This window comes from Egretta garzetta, unplaced genomic scaffold, assembly GCF_000687185.1.
Source record: "Egretta garzetta isolate BGI_Z169 unplaced genomic scaffold, ASM68718v1 scaffold154, whole genome shotgun sequence".
Taxonomy (NCBI): domain Eukaryota; kingdom Metazoa; phylum Chordata; class Aves; order Pelecaniformes; family Ardeidae; genus Egretta; species Egretta garzetta.
The window spans coordinates 699899-706337 of record NW_009259600.1 but is presented as its reverse complement, the minus strand read 5'-3'; the positions used below and the strand labels follow the sequence as shown (position 1 = coordinate 706337).

General features: G+C 40.4%; 1 non-coding gene across 1 annotated transcript in view; it reads left to right on the top strand.

Annotated features, from left to right (window-relative positions):
* The first annotated feature begins 6 nt into the window (after window positions 1-6).
* Window positions 7-6439, top strand: part of LOC104125808 — an 11334-nt gene continuing 4901 nt past the window's right edge. The window contains exon 1 of the transcript XR_004841944.1: window positions 7-5739. This is a non-coding gene — a transcript (uncharacterized LOC104125808). The remainder of the gene's footprint in view (window positions 5740-6439) is intronic.

Sequence of the window (6439 nt, the reverse complement as noted above, 5' to 3'; positions counted from 1 at the left end):
CTGGTGGAGGTTGCCTCCTTTCCCGGGAAGAAACCGCGGTTTCTTTCTCTTTTGACAACAGGAAAAGCAACCCCTCTGCCTGCTCTTGCTAGTGCCTTCTTCAGTGCTTGCAGAGGGATGCAGGGCGGGTTCTCGGGGTGCCTTGTTCAGTGGCGTTGCCTTAGAGTTGCCCTCTGGCTTTCGAGACTATGTTCTGCCGTTAGAAAGAAGCACCAAGGAGCTGTGTAGCAAAATCTGCGGAGAACTCAACAGTTCTAAAGTGCTTGTGTTCTTAAAGTGATCAGAGTGGGAGGAAAAGTTGTATTTTTAAGCAGTCTTGCCAGATCTCCCTCAACTACTTAATATAAATAACCCTACTGGAAAGAAAGGAGTGAACAGAGTACAATTCTTGCTCAGTTTGCTTAATGTTTGTAGCATACATCTAGCAAACCTGTAAAGACTGTTAAGACCATGCATATGAGAGGATGTACATTTGGGGCAGAACGTTAAGATGTAGGCTCAGAGCTGAAAAGGGACTTGATACACCGGAGTGGTACTGGAAATTAATTTAAACTTGAGTTCGGAAAAGGGTTGGACTTGATTTTCTTTCTACTTTTTAGATGGAGATTGGTACATTCTTTAAGAGTTATTTAAAACTTATGATCTTACTGTTCTCTTTGATCACCTTAAAGGAGACAGTGAAGGAGAGCAGAGAGGCTACCGCTTTTGAGTACCATCGTGCTGCTGATGACAATTTCAGACCCTCAGCTCAGGTTCCTGAGTGCTTCGTCTGAAGGATCTGGTTTTGGCTGGGTGTCATGACTCAGTTGTGTCTGCTAACTCGGTGAAATCAAAACAAAGCAAACCAGATTATGAAGTACTTTTAAATGTTTAACAGTAACTTGCATGTTCTTTAGTGTAAGAGACCCTGTAAACAAGTGTTTTGGTCTGCCACTTTCTTATAGCACGCTTTCTGTCCCGCATCAGCAGTCCTGATCCTGTACCCTTATGAAGTGCTTGCTTAATTTTGACAGAATCATTTGGTTGAAATGAATAGATCACTGAATACCAAATTTGATATTTAAGAAAAAACCAATCCACACAGTTTTTAGGGGTTAGCACCCGCATCAAGTATTTAAAATTGCTATGTATAGAACTCTGTGCCGGGGCATTCGTCTCGGGACCTGCAGTCTCTGCCCATAAAAGCTGTAGCAACTTACCACTTCTTTTTAAGCAGATCCTTTAGCCACTTTCTTGTTACGAATGAGAAGAACCTTACCTGTTTTATTTATTTTAAAATATTATTCTGTATTACTGCAGGACTGAGGAAGCTTAGACCCATGCTGCTGGGAGCAGAGTCCCTCCAGAGGCCAAGGTCCCAGTGTAGCAGATGAAGGTTCTGCTGTAGTGTGAACCTCCTAAAGTGGGGAGAGTTGTTGTGCTTTGGTTGTTCACAGCTTCTAGGTGTCACCTGAAGTAGTCAGCAGACATCGTAGAGCAGTATTGGATCTGAAGAACTGACCAAAGAATTATCGAGTTAAAATGATTTCCTTCCTGGCATAAGCGCTCTGTTAGAAAAACGATTCAGCAGAGTATTCAGGCCAGTGCAATATTAAAATGATGTTGTAAATCAGTCTTTTGTATTCTGTAAGTACTGCAAGCTAAATAATTTTCTTTCCAAGTGGAAGGTTTCAGTATTAAAATAACAGATAGGAAATGAGATGAAACCAGATTCCTGAGTATGCCAAATAACTTAGATGTTGCCTGCTAAAATTAGCTTGGGTTGCACTTATTACTCTGGATTTATTACTTTGCAGCATAGTCAAATAAAGCACAGTGTGTTCAATTTTGAAACGAGAACATTTAATATGAACTACTAGATTACTGAAAAATAAAAATGTTGCATGCAAATCTGGGAATTCAAGTCAGTTTCTCACTGTGAGTCAAGTTTAAGCTACGTATAGAATACAAAATTATACCTACGCAGACCAAGCTGTCACTTCTTTGACTTATTTGAAAACTTAATGCTCTACTTATGTTTAAAATGCAAGGGGATTTGGGGTGCCCTCGCAATCTATCCATTCCCTGTGCTAGCAACTTCAGCAATGAATTTGAAAAGGATTGCTAATACTGAAGAACAGTAAACTTAAGAAAACCTATGCATCTTTAATTTTCCAGCAGTCTGGTCTATGTGTATTTTCTATATGCATATATATAAGTAAACTGGAGATACCGAGAATCCTTAAATGAGAGGGAAGGGAGGAAGTGACGCATGAGGTCCAGGACAAGGCATAATCTTGATGTGAGAGGGGTCGTCTGCAGGGCTGGGATTAACGGGTTTCTACGAGCACTTGTTCAGAGGTGTGCTGAGGGTTTTGGGGAGGCTGAGTTGCAGGGGAACACACAGGAGGAAGGAAGAGCTTCCTAGCATTTGATTAGTGATGGGTTCATGTTATCTGAAGCAGCAAAAGAAGAAAATAAATGTGAATTTCTTAGCTTCTCACCAGCCAGACGTGAAGATCTTGCTTCCTAAGGTTGTTGAGCTGCCTTTTGGGAAAGCACTGATAGTAGGAGCACTGGGGCAGTGCATTTACATGTCTTTCTGGAAGACCTAGAAAATTCTTAACTGAAAGCATGTTTGTATTTCTCTTTGAGTGGGTTTTGATTAATTGCTGCTGTGATGCCAGGGTGGCCTGGGACGCTGGGGTGGCCTCATAGCTCTTACTGAAGTGTTTGCCCATGCACAGCCCCTCTCCCCTTGGCAGCTCTGAGTGTTTTGAAGGCAGGTCTGTAAGGAGGCCTGGTATGCAGGTTATCACCTCCTTCCCACTTCTGGGTCCCTGGAGCTAGACTTGTGCAAACTGATTATTTGTACTGCCAGGTGTAGCTTAGATCAGAATTCATATTTCTTCTTTCTCCTCTGAGAGGAGTATTGTATGGAAGAAATATGTGTCCAAGTGTGCATCTCTGGTTCAAGAAATGCACACAGTGAAATCAGGGTTCAAGAAATGGTGCCTGCTTTGCAGAAACATGCAGGCTGCTTACTCTGCTTGTTGGAAAGCTGCTAGCTATTTTTTATTTTCTGTTCTTTATTCTCTACCTGTTTTGGTTTTGTTTGGGTTTTTTTGGTTTTTTTTTTTTCTTTCTGGAGAAAGTCAAGAGCATCAGAGTTGTCCTCTGTTCTTAGTTGCTAAGCCTACCTGATCTGAAACACGGGATTTCTAAGTTGAGGGGAGAGAAATCTGCTGCAATACCCAAAGGCATGTGAGCCCCCAAGAAAGTCCTGACACAAGCGTTTATTCTTTGGCCGGACTGAGCCAAAGGTGTCAGCTGCAAAGAATACACAGAAGTTTTGCTGGACAAAGCCTGTCCAAGGCTTAGTGCAAGAATTTATGGCTAACACTCTTGTTACCAGAGTGGTTAGGTAGTTCTTAATTTTCTTTAATACATCGGTATGGCCTACAATAATTGCATCCATGCTTGCATTGGGATTTCACTGTTAAATTTTGCTGGCTTGAGCTTTCCGTAGAAAGAGAGTCCTGATAGCCTCTGTTTGGCAGCTTGGCCACGCAGACCCCAGTCTGGCAGTTCTCTAGAACAGGTAAAGTTTCACAGAAGGAAAGGCATGGAAAGCTCTAAGTTTTATTGAAAAAATTTCTCAGGTTTCTTAGGTAGGGATGCTGTCCGCTTCCTGTGTCTTCTGGGGGAATGGATACCACTGCAGGTCTAAACCCTGCAAACCAGGAGTTAAAAGGGCACCTGCAAATTTTTTTACCCCTCTCCTTGACTTTCATTTTACTGGGAAGCGCAGGTCTCAGTCCAGCATGTCCTTCGTTTGGAAACAGTCTCTTTTATGGCCCAGGAGGTCTGGTTGCTTCAGGACAGATCCAGACGTGCAGATGTGTTGCTCTGTGTCCGAAGTGTCCTTAATACATATACAGAAATGAAAGAGGTGCCTGGGAGCGTTAAAACAATCTTTGGGAAGTTTCCCAGCTCCATTAGATTTAATGGCAGTGTCCTACTTAGCAAATCTTGCCTCAACATTAGTATTTCAGAGACTTTTAATAGCAGTTCCTTCATTCCCTTGGCAATATGGGAAGTTTCAGTTGTGCATTCTTATTACATGGCCCAGATTACTATAATGTTTAAAATAAAATAAAAAAAAAAAGTCTTTTCAAAGCATCAGTCAAATATGAAGTTCTGACATAATTGCATAGTGCTTTTCCGTTAGAAATCTAAATTAATCTTGTATATAGAGGGAAATGTATTATTTGTGTTAGTCATATATATTTCATTCTGTGGGAAGTGTAATTTGCATTGTGAAGTTTGGAATTGGCTTATTGGATCTTGTTCCAGTGAATTATTCTTAATCTTTATGCTTCATTGCATTCTCCTCCTCCATTGCCCTTCTATCCTCCCAAAAACTTTCCACTGATGGTGCTTAGAGCTCTGAGAATTCAGCACTGTGACTTTCATAGTAACCAACACTTATTTTAAGAATAGCATGATGAAACGAGTAACTTTGCTGCTATTCTCTTGTCTTTGACATTGTACAAAACTGTCAAGGTCAATAATTTCCATGTAGGCTCCCAGTGTTAGGGGCTGTTCTTAATTAGATCTTGTTTTATTACTACGTGATCAACTGAATTGTCTGGAAAATTCCTTAGACTGCTTGTTTCAAAATCACCCTTTTTATACTCATTTTTAACCCATAGTTTCCTCCTGTTTTTGTTTTTCTTGTGTAAATATCTTTTGGCCTCTTGGCCACTTCATTTAATACTTCCCAGTGGCTGCTGATACTAATTTAGCTAGTTTTCTCTAGTTTGTTCCCATGTAAACTGTTGACATATTGACTCAGAACAGAAATTTCACAGCAAAGAGAGGAAACTAATCTTGAAATATTATTAGTATGTTTTCCAGAGAAATTAACAAAAGCTATAGCCATGTGCACTGTTTGGTTCACTAATAAAAGTGTGATAATAAAATACCTTTGGTAAAGAATCTTAATGATGCCTCTGTATGTCACTGACAGCTACAGATACTGCTGCTAGAGATCACTGATAGATACGCGTGTCTTGACGTGTATATAACTGGCCTTGCAGAGGCAAATTGTATCTGCCATTCTGTTTACCTAGGTCATATTTAATACAGTGACATTTTGAACAATTACCTCTTTTATTAGTTGCCATACGTGTGAAAAGCAAAGCAAATAGATTTTTGCTTTAGCCCTTCACGTTTGATAAAGCAATTTCTTCCCATGAGCAGATTCTCATAAATTGTAGGGCAGTTCACCATGAACAAATAAACATCTTCAATGAACAGTGTAATTGCATCCTTAGTTAATGACTTTTGCAAGGAGGTGTTGCATAATGTAAGATGAAATGAAATAAAACCTAGTAACTTTAAAAAGGCCAGATGAAAACCAGCCACATACTGTTTTATTGTATTGTCTTAGATTCACACACAGTGGAAAGTTTCAGTGAAGGAATGTAAGAAATTCTTTCATTATTTTGCACGGATGGTTGTGGGAGCAGCTGTCTGGTTGTTTGTGCACATAGTTTGTGTTGGAGCTGTGCTCGATTTCTTACTTTGTCTTTTACTCAGATTACAGATTTGTCACTACCCAACTACCTGATGGCTTCTTCAGTTGGGCTTCTTCCTACTCAGCTCCTGAACTCATACTTGGGCACTACCTTGCGCACCATGGAGGATGTGATTGCAGAACAAAGTGTTAGTGGCTACTTTATATTCAGTTTACAGGTAAGTTAAAGTGATTGCTTTCATAGACCTTGGTAACAGTAATGTCAGTCTCTTTATGACTTCTTGGGTAAGCAGTCACTCTCGGAAACAGTCATCTTCTTGTGGTTTTTTTCTATATCCCCCTAATTTCTTGCTCATCTACTTTACCAGTGGGATCTGAGACAGGATTTTTCTTCTGGAGATAGTAGACAAGTTTCCTTCCTGTAGCTTTGTGTCTTCAGTCTTTGCTTTGGAAACTGCATATGCTCATAGGAAAGTGTGTGAGACACAGAGAGGTCCAGTATTGCTGATTTGCCTTTCAGGTTGTACAGCCTCGAGTGTAAAATGGGTGGGCTGCAGGAGGTTTGGGGAGACACATATCTTGGCGGTTAAGAGCTGCTCTCTGTTGGCATAACAGCTCTCCCGTCTGAGGCAGCTGACTTCTTACAGACTGAAAGCCAAGCAAATAGGGCATGTAGTATGGAAAAGTAGCAGGTTTTAAAAAGTGTTTAATTTATAAATGTGGTATTTTCAGTAGATTGCGTAAAACTGAGCTGCCATTTCTTTTTCACAGGCTTATTGACTGCTAAATACCAAGAGAAATGGGGTTCCAGTGTACTGTTTTCTTCTGATTTTGTTTTCTTGTTAGAAAAGTTTAATTCTCTCATACCTCATGTGACACAAAGCAGAACTTACTCAGTGTTCCTTTTTTCTGCCACAG